Source organism: Netta rufina (genome assembly GCF_964035555.1).
Source record: "Netta rufina genome assembly, chromosome: Z".
Lineage (NCBI taxonomy): Eukaryota > Metazoa > Chordata > Aves > Anseriformes > Anatidae > Netta > Netta rufina.
Genome location: NC_140126.1, coordinates 48,308,878 through 48,333,685, shown reverse-complemented (window position 1 = coordinate 48,333,685; position 24,808 = coordinate 48,308,878). Strand labels below are relative to the sequence as shown.

The 24,808-nt window shown below is 43.4% G+C and overlaps 1 protein-coding gene across 3 annotated transcripts in view; it reads right to left on the bottom strand.

Annotated features, from left to right (window-relative positions):
- The window catches only part of ABCA1 (ATP binding cassette subfamily A member 1), a 91,249-nt gene extending 85,212 nt beyond the window's left edge, over nt 1–6,037 (bottom strand). For all 3 annotated transcript variants that reach the window (XR_014619303.1, XM_084305261.1, XM_084305262.1), the window contains exon 1: nt 5,915–6,037. The gene's annotated coding sequence lies outside the window, so the exon portion shown is untranslated. The remainder of the gene's footprint in view (nt 1–5,914) is intronic.
- Nucleotides 6,038–24,808: the final 18,771 nt, after the last annotated feature.

Here is a 24,808-nt window from a genome sequence, read left to right as displayed (position 1 = left end):
ACAGGTGGCAAAGGCAGTATTTTGCAACAGATGTCAGTTTGAACTGTTTGATCCTTGAAACCCTACAAGACACTGTCCCACAACATGACTTCAGCTCCCACATCACAAGCCACCCAACCATATGGATGTAGAAACTAGTAATTCACTAGAGATAATAAAGAGGTGTCCAAATGCTTTTGAAAGTAATGAGCATCAGCTATGAAGAGGAATGAATTTCTGCTCAATCTTTGCAACTGATACGGCTTTCAATAACCACTTATCTCTAAGGTTATTCATAGAGGAATAAAAAATAATTGGCATAGATGATAAGAATGGAGGCAGCATGCCTGTTGCGGCAGGTGTGGCACCGGGCACTTCGCCGGGAGCGCTGCCAGAAAGTTGTGTGCAAAGCTTCCCCTTTTTGCCTGGTTCACAGAAACAAGTCGTTCTGCACATTTGTGTTCTGTAGCTCCAGCTGTACAACTCACACTCCTGCGGCTAAAGCTCCAATCCTTAGGGTCAACAAGACAGTTAGCAGACATGTAAAACACACAAAAGTATGGTTATTTTAATATAATGCACATACTGATGTAACAGAGACAAGGGTGACTGAATTTGTTCATATCCTAAGTTACATCTCTTCAAGCAAGATTTGGGACAGAGATCCATTAGTTTACCTGCACAATTTCAAGGGACTAAATCCAGCAGTGAAGAGCTGTGGTCTACTCAAATTGAAGCAAAGGACTAACAACTCAAAAAAACTTCACGTAGGTGCAGAAGTGGCATTAAACACCCAAAGGGAGAGAGTAAGTTCGTAAAAGAAATGTAAACAAAATAGTTTGGCAAGTTGTTAATGGAAATGGGACCCAAGCCATACATTTTCTGTGGAGCTTAGGATATTCTTAATGATGCTGAGAAAGTTCCACTGGAGTCAAAGCATACTCCCACAGACAATCTAATTGGCTGCAATTATGTCTGGTTTTATATGTGAATACAACTGGAAAGAAAAGACACAGATTTCTTTAGGATGAATATTTCAATATAGGTTTGTTAAAGCTGGCAAATTAGGTGGTAAGAATTGCTACCCTAATTTAATAGGGTAAAGAACATCAAGAATACTTTAAAACAAATAATTTTGATAAAAAGCACATTGTCCAGTGATAGCACAAAGACTGAAATGCAAGAATAATTTAGTTTCATAAACAGAAAATGCTTTAAGAGAGGACTAGATTTTGAACTTGGGCTCCACTGCTGCTACTAGAAAGAAATGTCAATGCTTCTGCACATACAAAAGGGTGCTGCCATTTCATTGTTTGGGTGAGGGGAGGTTTTTGGTTTTGTTTTGTTTCATTTTTTAATACATTTAAATTTGGTCCTAACTCTGCTTAAACCATCAGCCACAACAAAATTACTATTATGGGAGCATAATCACAACATTGGTAAGAGGAGAAACAGGCATCAACATATCCTAAGAATATAAACGTACCCCCCCATGAATACATCTCTCAGACAAAACACGTGTATGATTTTTGCTTGTTTCTTTTGAAGGCACAAGAACTCACCTGCAAAAGTACAAGCTATGTCTGAAAACATGGGCTTTACAACCTGGTTGCTGACATGAGCAACACAGCCAACAGTCTTTAAAAGCAGACACATTACAGTGCTGTAGCTGAGTAAAAACACACTTTTGCTTTTACCTTGCAGAATATAAGGTTTTGTGATCTCATATTTATAATGATATTAAGATCAGTTAAGGGGAAACAGGAGCATATCATCACAAGACAGGCTCTGTTGCTGGAAACCAGGTTATCCTGGTCCTGCTGTTATCACCTAGACCGCCACCGCTGTTGCTCTGAGACCTTACACATGGCTTAATTTTGGCTTTTACTTACAGCCAAGAATGCTAATGAACATTAATTGCATAGCTTGCGTTCCAGCTCCCAGTAACAGCCTTTCACTGGGACATGGGCTAGTAAAACTGCAGAATGTTTCAGGGAGCCAAGCAAGTAGGCTGGTAGCTGGTTTTGGCCACTTTACCTTCCACGCAGCCCTGCCTGCTAGAAAGGAAGCCAGACCTCCAGAATGATCTCTGAACCATGTGGTCAGGGGCTCTGACTTTGTTTGCTCTTTCCCAAAGAACGACCTTGCTATCTAGCCCAAGCCAGAGCAGCTTTGGAAAGGCTCTTCTGCTCTCCTCTTTTTGCCTAATGCCAATTGTTCCCTAACAAAGTTAACACAACACAAACGGATCTCTTATTGGATTAGATTGAGCTCTGCTAAGCAACACTCCTCCAGAAAATAACAGAAGAGGAAAAAGGTCAGCTTGTATATGGATATTTATGCCTTTCAGACTGATGTACATTCTTCTTATAATCCACGATCAAGCCTTTTCACTAATAACCCAATAAATCTTAAGATCTGAATGCTTCTATTTTTCCTACAGTGTTAGCTTGTTGTGTCAGGAAAGCTGCATCAACAGTTTTCCATCCTACTCTGTCTCTCCCTCAGTCCTTGAGGCAAGCTCACATGTTTTCTGCCCTATGACAAGTGCTAAAAAAGACAGGTCTTGCTTTGCTGTTTTTTGTTCATTTGTTTGTTTTATTAGAAAAACAGATGTAAAAATAGGTAAGAGGGTATTCCAATCAGTAGTTCAAATCATAGTAATTTTTCTGAGTCGTTCTGTATGACTTTCCTACTGCCAGTAGAAATAGAGGAGTATTTCCTACATTATAGGAAATATTTTTATTTTTTTTTTAATAATAGCAATCATCTTCTACAAGTAAGAATTCTACCATGTTATTTATGATCTTTATTCTTAATATCAGTAATTGCAACTGTGCTGGATAACTACACAGCAAAGCTTTCAAGAATTCAGGATTCAAATCTTCAGCAGACATAAAAACTTCTACCATGTCAGTCCCTAGCTGCCTCAGATGAACTAGGAAAATACAGCATATATATGTGTGTGTGTTTTATTAAACAGCAGGTCCTGACTCTGGCCAGTCACAGCAGGAGTCATCAAGAATAAGCAGCCTAATAGAAACATGCTGGTGTTTGGTCAGCCATGGCCTGCGGACTTATTTCAGGATTTGGTGTGTTGCCCAGCCTAAAAGACCTATATAAACACCAAGGGTGCTTGCTCCAAGGTTACTTAAACAAAGAGGTAGTCTGGTTCCCTTTCTGCCCTGCTCCTGTCATCATCTTTGTGCTGGCACCAGCATTCATAAACCCACACCAAACCCCTGAACACAGGATGCTGAAGCTAAAATAAACATTTTCATCCCTTCCATCCCTTCGTGAAAGCACCCCCAGACCCAAATGCTCAGAGAAAAATAATAATTTCAAGTTTGTTCACTGGTTGGTGAACACCAACACCAGCCCAGAGGGTGAAACAGATAGGGAGATGAGAGAACAGGCACTTGGGGGGAAGTGAACTGGGTCCATTACTAGCGCAGCTGCAGCCCTCAATTACTTTGGATTAAAGTTCTGAAGAAACCACACCCTAGGAAATGTTGTGCCTGCGTGGTGCAACACACGTGATAAACACTAGCAGCTCTGATCCCATTCTGCCGCTGAGGGATGGGTTCGGGACCCATCCTCCTCCAGGTCTGGTTTGTGGGCACAGTTCTGCCAGGTGAACTACTAGCGAGAAAACAGGCTCACAGAGAGGAAGGCAAGGGAGGACTCGCTTCCTGAGCTGTGTACACTAGATTCATCTTTGAGAATTTGCATTTTTAATAGTCATGCGTTTTCAATTTCTGTAGTTCAGCACTTCACCGGGAACCACTCTCACCTGCACTGCAACGGCAGGTGCTGAATTTGGTGCTAGACAAGGTCTCCGCTCACATCAATAGAGCTGAGCCACACGGGTTTTTGAAAACAAATTTGGCATGACAAAAAAGGTTAGCCAGCAGCTGCCTGTGGCAAACCCATTTATAAACACGCCTCTGTCTCGCTGGGTGAAAGGGACATTAAGTGATTTTCAATATACCTGCTTACACTACAGTCCAGCTGAACTTGGAAGAAATCTGGAATTTATATCTAAAGATTGCTGTAACTCTTGTAAACACCAAAACCTTACACAGAGCTGCACCCAAGGCGCTTGTTTCACACAAATAGCATACGGCTAATTGAACTTCAACAGTAATTTCTCAAGGGAAAGTTACTGTGAATGGCTGCAATGCTGGATCACTGCACTGTAACAGCAAATGAGAGCCACTGCGATCTCTGGCAGCCCAAAGCTAGCACATACCCACCCATCTCTGCAGAATAACCATGGTGAGCACACTCCTGTCTTCTAAAGCGAGACACTCTCAACTTCAAAAGTTCAATTTAAGCTCTACCACACAGCTCTTGTTTCCAGGCTGCAGACCTTTTATCCCCAGTTTGGAAAGAGCCAACTTCCAATTCTCACCACAATCAGCCCTACTGCACTGTGACAACACGATCAACACGGCACGGGTTGCGAGTGAAGGCATCAGACTCCTGCCTGTAGCTGCCCAGACCACACCAGATACATATAACTCCTGCCCAGACCACACCAGGTACAGACTGCGGCACCACATTTTACACACATGAAAGTTCAGATGGGCGCGATGAAGGGTGATGACCCAGAAGCAGCATTTACAGCTGACACATCAGCAACGCTGCAGCCCCGGGCAGCTCCCTGCGCGATGCTCCAGGAGAACCTGGGCACATGCTGCCACCTGTCCCTGCATGTGAGGATGGAAACCTGTGCCAACCAGGACCAGACCAAAAACACATTCGCGCTGTGTGTTTATTACCCTAACCCCTTTCAAAACTGAGCGAGACTGCTCAGTTCGGAGAGCCTCAAGACAGCAAGCCGGACCATCTGTTGTTAATGGAACATCCCCAAGACGTGGCTGTTCCCTGCTGCACCAGCAGTGACCGATTTCCAAAGGCCACCTCCTAACGGGTTTGTAATGCATTAATCTATACCCATAATTTTCAAGATGGGCACCGATTCAGCTAAAAGTGCGAGCACATGTTTTTATCCCCCTGGCTTTTGTAAGGTCTACTCCAACACACTAGAGATCAACTTCGACCCTCCAAGTAAGTTGATTACCCTTAAAATCTCCAAGCACAGCAGCTGGGGGTGGCGGGACAAACAGCTCATGTTCAAAACAGACAAAAATACTGTTTACTGTAAACTTTCGATTTACAGTCAGAGTATCTTTCCTCTGATAGACCGTATGCATCTGAGCAGTCGGGCACGTCCCGCGCTAAGCAGCAGTGTTCGGTAAGAGGCTGATGGCAGCCTGTAACATAGCAGAGCACAGACTTCACAACAGCCTGGCACGCAGGAGCGGGATGTGCCGCCTGCAACTCAGCCTCCTGCCCATCACAAAAAGCTGCGGGATCGATTTTTTTATTTTTACACTCCCGCTCATCCCAAGGCCCTCCCCGCCCCCGACGTTTTATGGATTTCCCGTAGGTGTGAAGGGGATGGAAACCCTTCCCGTTATCTTCTAGCAGCCCACCGGGGCTGGAAGGGACGGCGAGGTGAGCCCCCCTCCGCGAGCGCAGCCAACCCAGCGTCGCTTCGCTCAGGACGAGCTACAATAAAGTGGTTACAAAAAAAAAAAAAAAAAAAAAAAAAGTAAGAATAATAAACAAACGCACAAGAGGGGAAAAAGAAAAAACAAGCTGCACTGCCTCCCTCCCAGTGCCCTGCCGTCCCGCAAGCCATCCTCCGAGCCTCGCTCTAGACACGCTGCGCGCAGCGAGAAACAAAAAGACAAAAAAAAAAAAAAAAAAAAAAAAGAATTAAAAAGGGGGTAAAAAAAAAAAAAAAAAGAAGACACATTCGCTTTCTTCCCCCCTCGCTCTGTGCCGGGGCTGCCTCCCCCGACAGCTGCCCGCATCACGGCACGGCTCGGCTCGGCGCATCCCCCCGACCGCCCTCCTCGCCTACCTCCCGGGCCGGGGGGCCCTGGGCAGCTGCCGTGGGTCCCGTCGGTCCCTCCGGGAGCCGAGCCGAGCCGAGCCGCCTTGCCCCTCCGCTCCGCCTCGCTCCGCTCCGGCCCCGACGCCGGCCCCGCTCCCGGACAGCCGCGGCCCCGCAGCGCCTCTTATAGGGCGGCGGCGACCGCCCCTTCCAAGGCCGGGCAGCGCCGGGGCTTCTTTCTCCCGTCCCCTTTTTTCCTTTTTCCCCTTCACTTTTATTTTTTTGTTTCCTCTTGCATTTTTTATTTTGCTTCTCTCCTTTCTTCTTTTTTTTTTTTTTTTTTTTTTTAATTTTATTTTTCCCCACTTTTTCTCTCCGGGGGAGGGGGTGAAGGAGAGGCGGGGACGCGGCGATTTGCATGAGGGCGTGCACGTTGCAGCCAAAAACAAAACAAACCTCGAGGCTCCGCCCGCACCGCACAGCGCCTGCTGGGCCGGGTCGGGCTGGCCACGGTGGGACACGGGTGGCGTGGGACCCTCGAGCGATAAGGGTGGAGGAGGCCCGGGGACCTCAGAGGAGGGTTGTCGCCGGCTGTGCCAGGTCCAGCAGGACCGGGACACCCCCCACACCGTGGCTCTTAGTGGTGAGGAGCTGTGAAAGTTAGTGCGCTGCTACCTACCCAGAGACAGCGATGAATATGGCCGAAATGGGTCGTGGTGGGACTGGGAACCACTCCCGAACCTTAAAAAAGCTCTTTCTTCACAGTGCCCAACTTCTCCAGCTTGGGACAAACACAAAGGGCAGCATGTTGGAGCCCCCAGAGGAACGGCCTGCACTCCTTGTCCTCCCCAGTGGGCTCCTCTCCCAGAAACACACCAGCCTGTGCATCGCCCTTTCCAAAATTTTTGTCAGGAGCACCCAGAAACACTGCAGTTCGGTCTGCAGAAGTGTAGCAGTGCATCTCCAGTGTGAATGAAAACATGTAACGTGTGAACGACAGGCAACTCTAAATTATTGTTCCCACTACAGACATAATGCACTGGCATTGCTCATCTGCAGTGAAGTCACTGATGTTATTGTGCATGCTGTTAGTGCCTTGCTTTATTATGAGCAACCTGTATGATACATGGTTACTGAGGGAACTGTACGTTCCAGTTTCTTCACTTGCGTTTCGATTCTCAGCCTACAGCCATTGTATTTCTTCGAGGAGCACAGAAATACAAGGACCTGAAAGCAAAACTCCAGAGAGCGCAGAGTGACTGTGATCTGAAATAATATTATCCACCGGAGTGTCATATATAGGAGTAAATATTCAGATTAATGTTGCAGACCCTTCTGCACTGAATAAACGCAGACACATTTGTTTCGGCAATGACCCAAGCTCCTTCCATCAGTCACCATCTTGCAGAGCAACTCAGGGATGGACAAAATAAAAACAGACCCATTTTCTGATCCCAGGTTCCCCAGTGCCACTGCTGCATACCTCCACTGACTTACATGGACTCTCTCTGTACATTCATCTGGTCACAAAACTGAAATAAAAATTAGGTCCTTAATGTAAAAATACAGCCACTATATACTTCACTATATACTACATCTTTCAATTTTTACACATTTCCAAACATTTACTAGATCACAATTTTGAATTGTCATATAAATTAACTTCAGCATGCTTGCTCAAATACAGTGAGAAAGAGTACATTTAATTTATTATCAGCAAGGCATAAGGACTCATCCCATGCAATAAAGAGTCTGAATAGAGTGGGGTATGCTGGACAGGGTTTTCAAAACAATTAGTGACCTGACATCAGTGGAAAGGGTGCTATGTGAGCACTGAAAAGGGGCTGGAAATTGCCCTGCTGCTGTTGTCTCCTTAAATCAGATTCCTTCAAAACATCATCAGAAGACTAGAGTTTTTTAATTTTGTAAATCAGTGTCTGTGTCAACTGTTAAAGCATTTAGATATCATCTTCCAGTAAAGCACTTAATAAACAGCTGTTCATCAGAAGCAAATGGAATATTTGATTTAGTTTGCTAAATACCTGTAAGACGGTGAGAAATATCTTTGCGCACCACTGGATAGCATTTTCCACATTTACAATTTCTTGCATGACAGCACAGTCAGGTTACTGAGAGGCAAGCTGTGGCAAACCATTCAAGAAGATGAACAAGGAAAGGGAGCATTGATAGATCCGATGGCTAGCCCGTACATACACCAAGTCCACAGCTAAACCAGGAACAGATTTTAATAAAAAATCAGCCTTCTGGACTGGCAGTATTTCTATTTGGGTGTAGTTTTCAGAGTGGATGGGCACGTGCAGCTCCTATAGATTTCTCAGAGAAATTTGTACCTCCCAAGTCTTACACCCACAGCAAGCATTATGTTGGCTTTTGTGTCCCATGGAAGGTGGGATAGGTTTGTTGCCGACAAAAGAGTTTCAGTCAGGGAATTGTGCTCAGTTTAGTCTGTTACCAATTAACACAAACTTTCAGGTACTGATTCAGAATATGGAGAAAAAAGAAAAAAAAAAGAAAAAAAAAAGACATGAATAAGTGAACACTTAGAGAAACACCTTTCAGATATTGAGAGGGGAAAAAAAAGACAAACAGTCAAACCCTTAGGGAAACACCCTTCTGTCTTTTCCCTAAGCTCTCTTCCAGTTACACACCTCTTCTACCTCCTTCCTAGTCTCAACATCCCTTGCATCCAGTGGGTGTTATGCCCAGTCCTTCCCATTTCCTTCTGTGAGGCACTGGATGAAGAAGGAGGTTGGGGTCAGTGTGTAATGGTTTCTTTCTGCTGTTCCTTGCTTCTTAATTTCCTCCACTGCTCCCCACCTCTTACTGCTTCTCCGTGGGTCCTTCATAGGCCACAGTCCCCTCAGGGTAATCCCTGCACAGTGCATCCTTTCCATATTATGTCTCCAGCCATGTCCCCAACCAAGTCCCCTCCCATACGTCCCCTCCACTTACTCTTCCGATGTCTTCCGCTCCCAGTGGCTGTTGGCCTCACTCAGATACCCATGAGCAGAGGTGCCACGTGCTGTTCCCATTGGTTGAGGTTTGGGTATGCAGTGGGTCATTTTCATCCATTTCAGAGCTGGCTGGAAGCAACTACCTGTGGCTGTCATAGCACCTCCTGGCCTCCTCCCTCGCAGCCCCCTGCTACTGAAGGCCTCCAGGAACGGACGATACACAGCTCTCATGACATGCACTTCTATACTAGATTTGATCTGTTCTGCTTTTCCAAAGGCTACTCTTCTTCCTTAGCCTGCACCCACACCACAACCTCATTTTTGCAAGTGTGGAAGATGCAGCCCACACTGGGGTCCAAGCCTGGGTGCAAGGGAAGACTTAGAGAGCTGACAAAGGGACCACAACTACTCCAGAAGGTTACAGGAAGAGGTCCTAGACTGCGTGAATTGCTGTTCATGGAAAGGACCTTATGTAGAGGAATGAAGGAGCTGGGTTCTTGCTGAGGAGGAAGTTGTTTCTCCATGCTTGTAATCTGTACAAAGCATGGCACGCCATTGTTGAGCCTCCAAGATCGATGGCTCCTGACATCAGGATGCTAGAGAAGTCCCTGGGCTTAGTCAGTCACACCAAGAAATGCCTTGGTATAAACAGAAGAGCTCTAAGACAGATTTCAGATATAAAGAATGCCAATTTGCAAGCCAGCTGTTGAGATGAAATATTTCATCTGGAAATCCAAACTCTTTTTAACCCTAAGTGAGTTAGTTTGGACTTAGTTCAGGAAACAGGAAAGGTATAAGATTAGTAATACTTCTGGTTAGGAAATTACTTTTCAAAGAGTTTTGATCAACTCTTCTGTGATTAGTTTACAGTTTTGCAGCACTTCAGGACTCTTTTCTATTGCATTGTGGGGTACACATTGAAGATTAATCAGCGTTTCAAGCATCTGCTCGGTGTTGTTTTACTTTCTCCCTTGATTTGCAATATCTGAGTCAGCTGAGGTGCCAACTTTCATAAGGCCTTCCTGGAAGTAACTTCCTAACTTTTAGTAAGAAATAATTGCATCGTTATTATTTTATAGCAACCTAAACTTTCACTGAGCATCCCGTCTTCAATTTGTATTTCCTAACATGGGAGTTAGTCACTCTAGCCCGGTTTACAACACAGTGAGTACAAATAACAGCACTATGCTGTTTACTGCAGCCTGCCACGCTCACTTTTTTTTTTTTTTTTCTTCCTGTACTATTCACAGAAAAACAGGTAACACTCATTTGATCTTTAAAAGACGGTGTTCCGGTTGGAGAGAAAGAGAAGTGGTTGAGGCTTAACAGCCCCTAGGTACTCCACTGTGCCCTGCAGTGGGGGAAGCTTCGAGGTGTTTGTGCCATGTCAAGTACTGAACCTAGGAAGCTGCTGCCCTTGGGACCAAGAACATTGCTAGCCTGTCTTAGCGCCTAGTGGAGACAAAGGAGCTTGCTTAATTCCCTACATCCTTTGGTATAAGCACCAAACTGCCTCTAATAATCAATAAGTTACATCTAAGTCTTTTTAATAAAACAATATATTGAAGCTCAGACATGACCAAGTAACAATTCAAGCGGTATGGGTAATATTTCTTAACGTAACATATATTTTGTTTAAAAAGGATGATTTAAAAACGTCATCTCTTGTGAAGGTTAGTTGCCAAATTACTGCTGTTATTTTAAGAAGAGGACCCATTACCACAAGCATAGCCTTGTCATTTCTCACAAATGCTTAGCATTAAATGTAAGCACATGCCAAATTACATCTGCAGTTATTATAGATAAAGTGGTGTGAGGCTCCCTGTTAACAAAATTACTACATTTTGGATGTAAAATATACATGCAGCCAAATACTTAGCTGGTAAAAATTCTTCAGCTTGCCAGAAATAAGCTGATTTTCCCAACCATAAGTCTAACCTATAGTTTGAAGAGCAAAGAACGTATGTAGAGTTGCCAAGTAAAATATACCTAAGGTAGCAATTCTAATTTTACACCAACTTTATGCCTTCCCCATATTCCCTAGAGATATACCTTATAATGGCATGCAGCATGTATAAATTTTTGTGCTAACATTTCAATCTTCCTCTGTGCAATTGTCTACCGTTCAAAAATTATCCCACACCAGGGCTCCTTTAGAAATGTTTCAGTGCACATTACGTGTACTCTGCCATTCAACTTTTACAGGGACAGCCTGGCCTGCACAAACTAGGGTTTCTGTGCCATTAATGTGATTGAATGGTTAGCAGTGGAGAGAGTAAAATGTCAGTGTGAACAAAGCCCATACTTTAAAAAATTGGCACTTCTTCCCCAGTGAAAAATGATTATTCTAATAACATCCCCAGTGGGTGGAACAAGGAAGAAAGGCTTCATCACAAAGCAGAAGTGGTCTGGTAGACACAGGATCCAATCAAATGCAAATAAAGCCAAATAAAAGGATGCAATTTGGCTTTATCTAACCTCAATTTAGGTACTGATGGACAAATTTTTACTTGTGTTAAATGGACTGGCCAGGAGGTAAACTTCACCAACTTAACCCTTGAGATGTGAGCTAGAATGGCTAGCATTCCCTCATGGCCAGCCAAATGCCATTTCGTATTAGTTGTAGTTGCCCATTTCCTTAAACAATTATTTAAGAGAGATCAAAAATCGGCCGATCAAAAATCCTTATTCAATCAGTTGCTTGTGAAACTCAGTGCGATGTTTACCTGAGCATGTATAGGGCTCCTGGACTGGAGCTGATACTACAAAAGATTCAGCCTTTTACATATGGAGGACGTGTTAGAGTAGCTCCATAAGTCTGTGGAGATGTGCACTTGGGAACTGGACCGCATGTGCCGGCAGTGCAACTGCAGACCCAGCCAGTCCCTGATCAGCAAACCTCCTGTCTACAGCCCTGGAGATGTAGAGAACAGCACTCAGTGCAAATCTTAGTGGTGTGGGAGCTTGTTTTTAGGAAGATGTGTTTCTTCTTTAGTAGATAATGACTTCCTTCCCTTCAGGAAGGGAAGGAAGTGCACTCCAGTGTATGAAACCAGCTTCTGAACCAAAAGGAAAGGGAGGTGGGGACGGCTCCCAAGCTGTACAGACTGCTTCAGTGCCAGTCCGACCAGAGGCCACAGGGGAAAGCACGCTGTACCTTACCTCTGAACTTAACACAGGAGTCACACTTGGGTAACCAGGGCCATTCTCCAGCCCTGGGAGGTTTCGCTTACTTAGCCGCACTGCAGTGCACCACCAGCCAGCCCCCTGGCCTCCACCCCAGCAAAGGGGTGCTTTTGGGCTCTTCAGCTTCCTCTGTACCCATAAAACCTGCAATGTGGAGCTGGGAAAGTGCCTCTGTCCTTCGGACAGTGTCTCCATGTCTGTGAGAAGGGAAAAAACAGGACTCGTCTGCCATTAAGTACAGTGCCCTAAAAGAAAAAGTTCACTTTTTTTTTTTTTTTTTTTTGGTCAAAACACTTTCCTCCTCTTTTCCCACCTCTGCCTTTACTGAGCATCCATGCCATCCAACAGGGACTTGCTTTCCAGGAGGCAAGAGAGACCTCTTCTACCCCTCCTTTTCCAGGCATGACTGTTTACAAAGATAGGTTTGAGGCTACATTTTGCTGCTCTTTTCATCCACCTGGAGAAGCACCTTCTGCAGTAGAGCTTTAAAGGTGTCTCTTCAAATCAGGAGCTTCCCTGGACACCAAGACAAACTCACACTGGAAAATGAAGGATCTCTTATTCAAGCCCAAATCTTTCCATAGCTGCTCAGAATTGCCAGCTGACTTCCATGCTTATTTACACTGCAGTCTGCTCTGTAGAGCCTAACATTTTTTCCTCTTGATAGGTTAAATGCTTGCTCAGTTTGGGGTCTGCTTTGCACTGTGCTTCTACACAAACACACATACACATAAAAAGCAGCTTTTGAGTCCTGATATTTCTCCCTTTGGAAATAGCTTCACTTTCTGAATGTTCCCAGCTCTTTTATCAAGACAGCAGGCTTGACCTCTACATTCTCTAGCTACTTGCAGGCATCCGGGGCCGGACCTAGGGTGTAGCCAACTTGTGCTGCAGACACACTCTTCTTCTTGGCTCTGAGATGGGCCAGTTCCTGCTTCTGCTCATTTTGTCTTGATCTGAAGAACAGGTACCTCCTTGTGCCTGTTAATTCTCTCCCTAGCAGCTGTAGCAAGGGGAGATAATCAAGCTTAACCTTGTCTTGTGCACCCGCATCCACTTCTGTGTGGTTGGGTAGCTGTTGCAAATGCTGCCTTTAACTTGCCTTCAGTGTTGGTGCCAGAGACTGTGCAGTCACTGCTCAGGATATTAACAACCTCCCTGGAGGTTCAACGGGCTCACAATCTATTGTACGTTTCCAAGGAGAATCCAGTACCTAAACCATGTCCTTTCTTATCATCCCCAGCCTGTTTTCCTCTTTATCCTCATGTGGCATGCCCAAGTGTGAAACACTGTCTGTTTATTGTCTAGCATCAATGCTGTCTGGCTTCTGTATCCCAGATCCTTCTCTTCCTTCAGGAGAGGTTCTCTCTCTTTTCCCTTTGGCTTAGAGGATCTCCCTCTCACTTTGATGTTCCTCAGTCAGCACATTCCCACCTGCCCCTGTAATAAGAATAACGCAACATTTTGGACATGCTCTGCTTTTAGAAAAGAAAAAGACAATCAACCTCTTTCTCTATGTCCTTGAGTCTTTACGCACTCATTCTGTCCAGCTTCACTTGGTTCCTGGCCATTTTAGTCAGATTTTCCATAAAAACGAATAACTCTGGGGTTCTTCCTTCTGCTATGAGCTATCTCCTTTATTCTAAAGCCTCTAAGTATCCCACAGAACTCGTTTCCTTCAGAAAAGCCATATTGTCATCATCAGCTCCATCAGAATTACAGAGCAATATGGTATCTACTTGTGTTGTTTTCCTTGGTATCTGTAAAAACTTGTTCTCTTTCTTCTTCAGCATGCAGGAAAGAATCTTTTTGTGATTGCTGTAACCCATGAGCTTTGTCCAGGCTTCCTCCCTAAGCTGCTCATCAGTGTTGACTTTCATATCTTTCTAAGGGAACTTATGACTGGGGAGACTGGGGACTTTTTTTTTTTTTTTTTTTTTTTAACTGAGATTTCCATGACTCTTCTTTGGCCATCTGTGGAATAGTGAACAATTATAAACTATCAGAAAGAAATCTTCAGAGCAAATGATTCCTAGCAATCAGCCTAAAAGTATTAATTGCCCGAAGGGCTGTATAAAAAAATGGAAGACCAAGAAAACTGACGTGTGTGACACACACACAAAAAAGGAGAAGATACAGGTAGATGCAAGACAAGTTTGATACATATGCTATCATTTAAAGCTCTCTCAATGTTTCTTACAAGATCAACTGGCATTTTAAGTTTTGGCAGGTTGTATTTTCTTTATTAAAATACATGCAATATAGTCTTGCCAAATTCTTGCAGTCATAAGGAGTCAGAAGCTAACATAGCTTTGTAGATCTGCTTCAGTGTTCACAAGCCATTATGTAAGGCAACTGGTTGTGATCACTTTCAGAGATTAATTAGACGGGCTGTAGGTCTCATCCATTCATGCTGGATTGTATTCCCTCTAAATGCAATGGGCTGAATAACTGGGTGTAACTTCAGTATCTCACCTTCAAATCCACAGTCTCTCTGCAGAGTATTTTTCATTGTGAACCAGGCTCACTAGATTATTGTTGTTTTCCTTTCCCCAACCCCTTAACATTTTTTGGTCTTGAAAGGCCAAGAAGCTGTAGGGATGCCTACTAATATACAGGAGAGACCTTGTTTACAATAAATGCTTATCATTAACATATTCCTTCCACTGAAGGAATTTATATTCCTGATACTGAAGTTCAGTATCCTTCACATTCAATGCTCCATTGATCAGGCTGTGTGTTTATCTCTGGCACAGAGATTCTGTGCACTCCATCTGCATGTTCTGCAGTCCTTTGCTACACCGAGCTAAAGTTGCTCTCTGACTCTGAAATGTAGTTTAAGGCTGGATTTTAAAAGCTGCCCAGTGACTTTAGTGCTCAATTAAAAGGGAAGTGGTTGCCCCAAACTCTGAAGCAACTTTAAAGAACCCATTTGAAATGATAGGTTCATAATTCCACTTTTACTCTCCAGGACCGCTTTTGAAATGTTTGGGTTTATTCATTCAGGTTTACTTTTCCTAGTTTGTTTTCATTTTTAATGAACGGCCAGGTCAGCCTCCCACAGATGAGTACCTTCAAAGCTCTCAACTATCTCTAGAATTTCTGTGGGACACAATGGAGTGTCAGCTCTGCAGTCACAACGCCTTACCTGTTTTCCTTGCCTACTTCTAAATGCTGCACATGATAATTAGGGTACTGTCTAAAGGTAATATTAATGGTCTGTTTATACGTGGTTCAGTATTCATGGTAAATAAATCTCTGCTGGCAGAAAGCTTATGCAAAACTCCTCCCTGCGCAATTACAGTTCGGGCACATGAGCAGTGGGTAGGATACTGAGATGCATGCAAGTAACATTGCGTAAATAAGGTAACACTGTGCCCGGGATGGATTCCTGCATACGAGTCCATATGTAGCAACATGAGCTGAAGGGCATAGAGCTGGGAAATCTCAGACTGTGTGGTTGGAAATGAGGTTGAAGAGCTAACTGGGAAATTAAATGAAACTTTTCTGTCTCTAGAACTAGCCTCTAAAATGGGAGATGGGTTTCCTATTGAAGTAAGAATGAAAAGTATCTGCTGTCTGCAGAATAAAAAATATTTCTTCTCCTAAACTGAGACACTCAGACATAAAGGGACTCCACCTCTGTTCTTTCCTTCCCTTGTCCTTGCTGCCACCCTTTCTATGGAAGTTAAAAAAAAAAAAAAAATCTAGGATGAGCTAGGAAAAAAAAAAAGTGTATGACAGCAAACAAACAGGAGGTGCCCCTGAAAACTACAACCTTTTTGGTTTGTACCAACCACAGATAAGAGCTGTCAGAGAATAATTATCAATGTTTCCATCAGTTCTGCCTGACTGTAAAGCTCACTGCACGTGGACAAATAAAAACAGCAGTAATTTGTGGATGCATTCCAACCCTGCCTACACAAGAACAAACTCCTTCCGGGGGGGGGGGGGGGGGGGGAAGAAAAATAAAAGTTCTTTCAGAGGTTTCTTTGGGTCATTTTTTAAGGAGAGTTGAGAATCTTCTCTACATTAAGCAGCTTAGCTACTCTTGCCCCAGTGCAGGTATGTCCCTGAAGGCTACAGCTGGAACACAGCCTCTCTGAAAAACTGACTGCAACCTACCAGTCAATAGCAGCAAGAAGCAGGAATGCATCCTGATCTACACAATATCTTTACATTGAGATGTGGCCAACTATTTTCTTATAAAAAGTTTACATTTAGTCAATCCTACCTCGTGGGAAAGGAATTTGAAGGTGGCTCCGCACTGTTTCGTATATCCCTGAATTAGAGATAATGAGGAAAAAAACAGTAGAAACAAAAACTTGAGCAAGGTTGAGATAAAGTAAATTGGCTACAATGTTAAAGATGAGCTTTGGGCAGTGGCCAATTGCTGGCTGGCTCGAGGCGCGTGTCTGAGGATCTCTGACCAATTTTGTGACAAATTTGGGCACGTGGACAGCGCGTGGAACTACGGGGAAAGTATATATAGTAATGAAAAAGGGCAATAAAGGCCTTCTGTTCAAGAGCCATCAGGAGTCCATGTCTTGCATCCCTTCACTACCTTGGGGAAAGAAGGCAGAAAAAAATGACTTCTTAAAGGATCTTCCCACCCATATGTTTTTTTTCCACGTTGGTCTCCCAGCAAAGGAAGGAGCCTAACTAGAAAATACACCTGCCTGCATGCACTGCTGTGGTCTGCCCCTGGGGAGCTGGAGCAGGGGTCTGACCCCTACAAGAGCCGCATCTGGCAGCCCCATTCTCACAGGAAAACAAACAGTAAAAATCCCTTTATGCTGTAGCTGCTTAGAGGAAGACTGACCAGCGCTGAGGAATTTTGGAGCACTTCCTCTTTTTATATGATTTAAGCCACCTTGCTTAAATGCAAGCCTCTGCATTTCAGGATTTGAAACTTCCCAGCAGCACAGGAGTTATTGGCTTCCCTACCAACTGGAACAGACTCTGGGGACTTGAATGACTCAGTGCTGTCCACAGATGTGCTTCCTCCTTAAGAGGTTATCTGCCACGTGCAAAAAACTGTTTCAAGTACAGAATTTATCTGCTTGGAACTGGCAACAAGTGAAACATGCACAGTTAACACACCCCTTTGCCACTTATATTGTGTTTTTTAGAGGAGAACATCCTTACCAACCACTTTTCTGGCATGTTTCTAAGATTTGAGAATGTGTAGGCCTGCACACCTAAACCATTTGCTGAGGAAAAACACTGAAGACAAAGTTAATCAAAGGAAAAGCAAGGATGATTTTATGAAAAACAGAAACTAAACTCTAGCTTTAACCTGCACCCTCATATATCAACATGTGAGAGAAATCTCAATAATTTTCTCAGACAGGAACACCTTCAGAAACACCTTCTATTGCAGAAACACAACTTTGTTACTCACAAACAGTAATATACTTTGTACTTTACATGTTTTCTTGCATACAGTGAGTTATGAGAACCACATATGCAAATCTTGCACACATCTATTTTACCCATACTTTCCTGTGAATCTCAAAATCCTGGCTCTTCCAGCTTTTTTGTTCCTGGGATTGATTTGCAGTCTTTTTTTTTTTTTTTTTTTTTTTTTTAATTTGCATCTTTTCACTTGTGCTCCCTGGTGCTTCCTAGATGGAGTCTGCTGGCAGCTAAGCTTTGTCTTGCTGTTAATATTCCATGGAGTTTTGGCAGCAGCAGTACATAGCAGATGGCTGGCCTTTCTCCTTTCTTTAAGATGTACAAACTGACTTAGGGCTGTGTATGACCATGAAGTAGAGGCTGAATGCAACAGTACATCCAAATAATGGCACAGAAGAGAGGGGTTTCGAAGCAATACACAAAATGACCCCACGTCTGGCACGTCCACAAATCACTGTCACTCACCTTTGACTCAAGTTCCTCCCCACTGCTCTGGATAAGATGAGCGATCATTTTATATCGGTGGAGACCAGCTACAGCCCAAGCCTTGTGCTCAGCTCCACATAAACAGGGAATAAAGGAGAGTCGCCAGTCATGGACAGGACAGAATCAGTCCTTGTCTCTCCTACAACGTCATTTCAAGAGCAGCTGGTGAAGAGGGGCCACTTCACTGCAGCTTTTCATGCCATCGCAGATTAAGGTGGCAGTGTTTTCTGATAGCTAGAGATCCCAGTCTGATCAGCTCCAGTAATATTGCTGATTTATGTGGATGGGCATGAGACAACCGAGGTCTCGCATGCACATATTAAAGGAAAAACCTTTCCAAACTCTTTTGTTGGGGCCAATCTATGTGAAAAGCATCCTTCTGCTGCCTACAAATAAGGTCTGATCCTGCACACCTGTGGCTAGGCTGCAAGACAGTATCAGAGATGGTTAAATAGGAGGCTCTCATAGCAAAGTTAGTGCTTTTCAAATTCTCACGAGCTTCATTAATTACTCACAAGTCTAATGAGCTTTAAACAAATGGATGAATCCTCATCTGCTGGTGTTAATGCAGCTATGCAAATTATATGAGGGTGAGAGTCTGGTTGGAGCACACCGGTTTATCTGTTTCTCTCTCACAAGACTGGATCCTAAAGCATCTCATCCATATTTATCCCGAGGAAAAATGTAGTGGAAAAGCAAATATCAACAAGCTTCCATGCTGGAATGACAGAATTACCTCCACAGAATAAGTAATGTGATTCAGCATCTGTATCAGTTCAGACATGAACCTCTCCTGTCTTGTCCTCCTATCTCCTTCCCAGTAAGAAGACTTCTGCTATTTCTCCCCATCCTCAGCCTGGACAAACTCTCCTTGCTACTCAACAGTCCCACCGAGCCAAACTATGTGACAGAATAAAGCAGGACACATTCAGTGCCCTCAGCTACTTTACACCACTGCCGACCAGCATGAAAGCCTGGCTCATGCAGGCAAGGTGTTTGCTTTTTCAAGTCAGCAAATTGCTGAATGGCTGGGGCAGGCTGCAGATACATCTAATCACTGGAAGCCATCCCTCCATCTCCACAGGCCACAGTATAGCTAGATTAAATGCAATGTGTCTTAGAGCTTGTCTACATGAGGAAGCTATTTCTTAGCAAGGAAGGAAGTGAATTTACAGCTGAGCACCACACTTCTCATGTGGACACATTCAGTGTGCATGAAGCAAACTACTGTTTGGCCAAGCTTTGAGTGAATATATGCCCAGGAATGATTCACTGAAGGACTATCCAGTGCTTTAACTGCTGGAAGATTTAACTCCTAAACAGGCTTGGCAAAGGCTACCACTATATCACACACAAATCCCTGCTGGAAGACTGTGGCAGTAGAAAAGTAAAATGCTCAAAACTGATGAAATGCCAGGATGAAAGCTACCTTCATTAACATATATGTGTTGCAGTGGTCTTTGACTAAAGGCTCATGTAATTGTTTTCCCGACAACTTATTTTTTCTCTTTTGCAACCTTGAGCTGCTTCTAGTAAACAGTTGCCAAGCCTTTTTCAAGGACACAAGTATGGAATATCTACACCACCAAAAACAGTCTAAAAAAAACCATGTTAATTTCTCTCCAGAAGCACCCCAGAAGGTAGAAGGATGACGTTATCCCAAAAATATATGAAGGGACAGATGGGAAATTCGGGTGAAAGCAACAGTGGCTGTATGTCCACAGCAGCCTCAGCCACTCCGACAGCAGCATGCCCTGCTCTCGCCCTTTCCCTTCCTCCTGCCAGCTCTTGCACCCCTGTGTTAACCAGCAGCAATGTTTTCCTCACCTCCCAAATGACCTTGGAGCGAGTGGCAGGGCCAGGGCAGGAAAGGGAGTGAGAGCACCCAGCTGGGAGGAGAGGGGAGGTCAGCAGCAAAGAGCTGTGTCTAACTGCATCTAAAGAGCTTTTACCAGGAGGGTTCTCCCTTCGGTCAGACAGCTGTTAATAGACTATCACATGTCCAAAGGGAAAATGAAACTTTTCTTACTGATGTTTCATTTCTTTTTTCGGTACCGTGCTGCAAAATCCCCTCATCTTCTTTCCTTCTCTTTCCTAAAACTCATCTCAGGAGAGACTCTATCAACCAACATCTTCTAGGTGATTTTCTCCTCCTGTTTTCAGCTTAGATGTTTTCTCCATCAGCTCTTCTCTGTCCAGTTTGACATACCATTCTTTCTTTGCTACTTTTCTACCCATCTTTGCTGATTTATTGACACTAAGCAAGAAAGTTACACCTTTCTGCAACAGTTCTATAAAACAAGACCTATATTCAGCAGGAGGGTGATCCTCTTAAGATATGTCAATGCAGTCCGAGAACATCCCTCTTCCAGCTGTAGAGTAGTTTTTCAGTCCCAGTCAGGAAAATGCGTACAACACCAGGCCATGGGTATTTTAAATTAGCATGAGCTTTGGCATCACTTGTTTGGTCATTGTGTACCCATCACAACTGAATACTCTATGGGCATTCCTAGATAAAAACTACTGAAACGGTCAGCGTGCAATTGTCAAACAACGCTCCTAATTACTTCAGTCCTTTTTTACATACAGACAGGCCTCAGTTGTTACTTCTTAAACTAGAAGTTTGGAACCATGGGGACAATTGTCTTACAGCTTCAAAGTATACAGAGTTGTGCAATTATGAAATAAATAAATAAATAAATAAATATATAACAATAAGCACATGGGGATCCCTAGCTAAGTGATCTGTGAGGAAGCAAAGACACAGCTTGAACTCCATTGCCCACAGGACAGTGTGACTCATATTTTTTACGTAAGTTCTAAGTAAATTTTTAGGAGGAGCAGGCTGAGACCCTGTGATTCTGGAATTTCAATGTCCACTTCGATGCAGAGAGACTGCCTGAAGAAACTGTGTGGAAACTGGTATGAATTACTATGTACATCATGCTATTTTTTCTGCCACAAAAGCCATAAACAAGCCTAGCTCCGTGCACAGCACCTCTCTCCCAACACTGTGTAAAAAGACAGGTTTATGTTTCTGCTTTACAAAGGCTCTCACTCCCCTCCCCCCTTACACTAGACAAAACAAAAGAAAAAGAAAAAAAAAAAAAAAACACGTTGCACAGGCTAAACAAAGGAAACTTAAAAATAACATGAAAAGAGGCTTCCAGATAACTTATGGGGATAAATGAAGAAATGAAAGGACATGTGTTGCTTTCACTTAGCCTGCACATGCCCTTGTAAGCCTTGGGCAAGGGCGCTGCTTTTGGAGGCAAAGGAGAAGCAGTGTGAGTTGGGAGCTGCAGGTCCTCGTCCCCTTCTCACGGGGATTTTATGTGCTGATACCCCTCCCAGAGTGCAGCAGAGGCTCCACTATCCCAGGCAAAGCCAAAGATCATAGGGATCCTACTGTTCTTGGGCAGGATTTTTTGTTTATTTTTAACATCCTTTTCCGTTGTTATTCTCACAGTGCCTGAGCAGAAAGTAGAGGAACGCTTCCTAGCATGGGCAGAGATGTGTAAAGCAAAGAAAGTTAATTGCTTTTGTCTGGTGTCTGTATGGACCAGAAATGCCAAGCTGTAAAATTCAAAGCATAAGTGCCACCAAAGTTTTGGGCGTCACTTAATCCACTTTTAGATTTGCTAAATTCAATTCAGGGTGTAGGATACCCCTACAGACTAAAACTATGGGCTAAAATGGATTGTCTCTTTCAAAGTGTGCGTGGGTACTATTAAAACAGAAGTAAAAGCATTTACCAGTGAAGAATCGTCCTGACATATACCACTTGCAACCACTATTACCTGTAGAAGCCAGTTATTACCACAATTACCACTATTACCCAGCCAGAAGTCAATAGTCTTCCTTAAAAACAGGAATCACAGAAAAAGCATCAGATTGTTCCTTCAGGCATGTCCGGATGAGACAAGTTTTCCTGCCACCGAAAGACCCCCACAAAATCTCTCCCTTTTTTTTCTCTTCAGGAAAAGGACTTTGCCTTGCATCCTGCAAAGCTCCCAGTGTCCCCAGGGGATACACAACGGTGAAGTTTCCTTGTATACTTCACTGTAACTCTTCCTAGCAGGCTAGAGACCAGTTCAGAGAAATGCTTAGGTAATAAGTCAAGAATGCCAACAATTACTCATGATTAGAGCATCTCACAAGTGCGTGCAGCTTAGTTGTCAAAACCAGACTTCTTGCACTCATTTGCACTGGGGTTCGTATCTTGGTTCTTGTTAATATCATGTCTGGAAAAATGCATATACTGCACCCTTCTTTGAACAGCGCTGACATTAACACATAAAACTCCTAGCCAAGACCCTCCTCCTGCATCTGGACTGTATCAGGCACCGCACTTAGGATTCATACGCTGTATAATGAGATAATGTGAAAGTGGAACAACGTGTATCCCCCTCTGTGCTAGCTGCACAAGAAAAGGAGGAAGGTATGTTAAACCCACAAATCCTACACATCCAAAGCATGTGTCTGTGACATGGGCATTCTTGCCCAGTTTCACCTGTCCCATATTTCCTTTAGAAACTGCTGAACTTAAGGCAACCTCTGGTGAGATCTGAGATGTGATGAACTCGCACCACCAGCACCACAGTGACTGAAATCAGACAAACTGAGGGAAAGTTTGAAACTGCTTGGTTCAGGCTGTATTGTATTGCAGGCTTTGGGGTGAATTCAAAGTACAGGGATTCAACCATAGGATTTACAGTTTTATTCAGTCCTACATTAAAGAGTCCCATAAAAATGGTAATCAGAAGAATTATCAAGAAAATGTTAGCCTAAAGAAAGGAAATTTCCCAGTGATTTCCTAAATATTTCTAGTTTCTAGATAGCTGAATTTATTTTCTGTCTACTATTTAGTCTCTTCAACCAGCTGGTGTTGTAAATCCAGATCTCAGACACAGGCAGACAGCTTTAAGTTATTGCTAACAGATAATTACATGTAAAAAGAGAAACGTGCTTCTTTTACACATAAAGAATTGTTATTTACATAGTGCCCAGAGCATGTTACATGCTCTGGAGGAAAAATGAAATAAGAAGCATGTGATGTAAAGCAAGAGTCATGCTCTGACTGTAATAAAAAACTAACTTGCTTGCTTCCCTTGGTAGAGGGCTGGGCCCCACATTTGTTTCAGTACCGAGCTATGTGTTTTTAAATTGCCATGCTGCAGAGAATTTTTGTTTGTTTTCTTTTAATATTAAACTTTTCAATTCCTCAGCCATAGAACAGGAAGAGATTATTGAGTCCAGTGCTGTTCTTGAAGTCAACGGGAGTTACTTCTCCAATAGGAAGGCTTTTGTTTGGAGTACAAGGCTTTTTAGACAGAGTGTAGATCTGTGAGCTGTAAGGAACAGTTAGTGCCAGACAATTTGGCTTGTTCATTGTGCTCATCAGTGTGTGTTACTGTTTTGGCATGAGAGAAAAAAAAAAAAAAAAAAGACAATACTAATACAAGAATTATTAAAAAGATAGAACACTTCCATAGCCAAGCTTCTGCAGCTGACTGTTATTTCAGACCCGTACAGTGCTGATCACTGTGCTGACAAGCCCCAAACAGTAGCTGGGCAGGACCAGAAGAGGTTGTTTGAAATCCCTGCTGCAATCCAGTGCATGTGGATGCATGCTTGTCAGCCTCTCAGCCAGCAGCACCTGTGCGTACACTGTGGGACACAGTCTGGGTATTTAACAAGAATTTAAAGGGAGCTCAGCTGAGAAAAATACCCAGGGTTCTCTCACACAGAGAAATATCCACTTCTTGCTTTAAACATATGTTGAACATCCATTTGAAAACGAAGAAGCTGAGAACTCAGTTTTTCTTGGAAAGAGAATCTCATGCTACAACATTAACTTCCAGTTCTCCTCTTTTTGGCTTCGTATTCTTCATGATTTTTCACTTTATGTCTTTACCTCCAGCCTGATACAAAAGCTTTTATTATATTTAATTACCTGCAATAACTCGTATGTTTTGTTGTTTGTTCTGCAGAAATGCATAAGCCACTAACTAGCCACTAACCTAGCAAATCTTCTAGGTGTTCTGTAAATCCAAATATGAAAATAGTTCTTGCAGCATAGAAACATTTTTAACACACCAGGAGCGCTACATTTGCAGATTGTGAACATTTCATGAAAAATTAACTCCTTTTTGTTCCCTACCCTACTTCATTTATCACATAGATGATTTCATTTAATCATTCCATAACTCTGTTCATGGAGTACTAGTTACATTGCTGAAGTCTCAACCTGACCCTAAGGAGGCTAACAACATTCCTGCCAATGAGAAGGATCTCACCAAAAGCCTCCCACAACTGAGATGAAACAGTATCATTCTAGTTCCTACCACATGTGCTTTGTAATTCTAAAAGGGATGCCGAAAACAAACACTTAAAGACACTAACAGTCTTTACAGCACCGGACTTCTGAGGATGCCCCAGCTCCACATATGACCCGCCTTAGTGGGCCCGATAATGAAAGTACCATTCAGCGAAGCTCCAATTACAGTTCCAAAGAAATCCAGTTGGAAATCTGTGCTATTTTTATGGGCATTCCAGTTTACAGGCAAGTTTCAGCTCAGCGGGCTTAGTTTTCCAGCTGGGGAGACGTGTCCTGTCTTGTTAGAAACACTGCAGAAGCACAAGCTTTCCACTTAGGGAGGAAAATACCCTTTTAAAGAGCAGCCCTTGTACGGTTCAAGCTGCCCAGAGTAGAACACATGACCATCTTAAAATGCAGCAGGGCAGGAGTGTTGCTAGCAAATGCTGTATTTGTCTCTACTCTTCAAATGTAGTTGCTGTGGGACAGTGGAGGTGAGATGCTGCTGCCCAAAGCACAGCATTCCCTGCTGCAGCT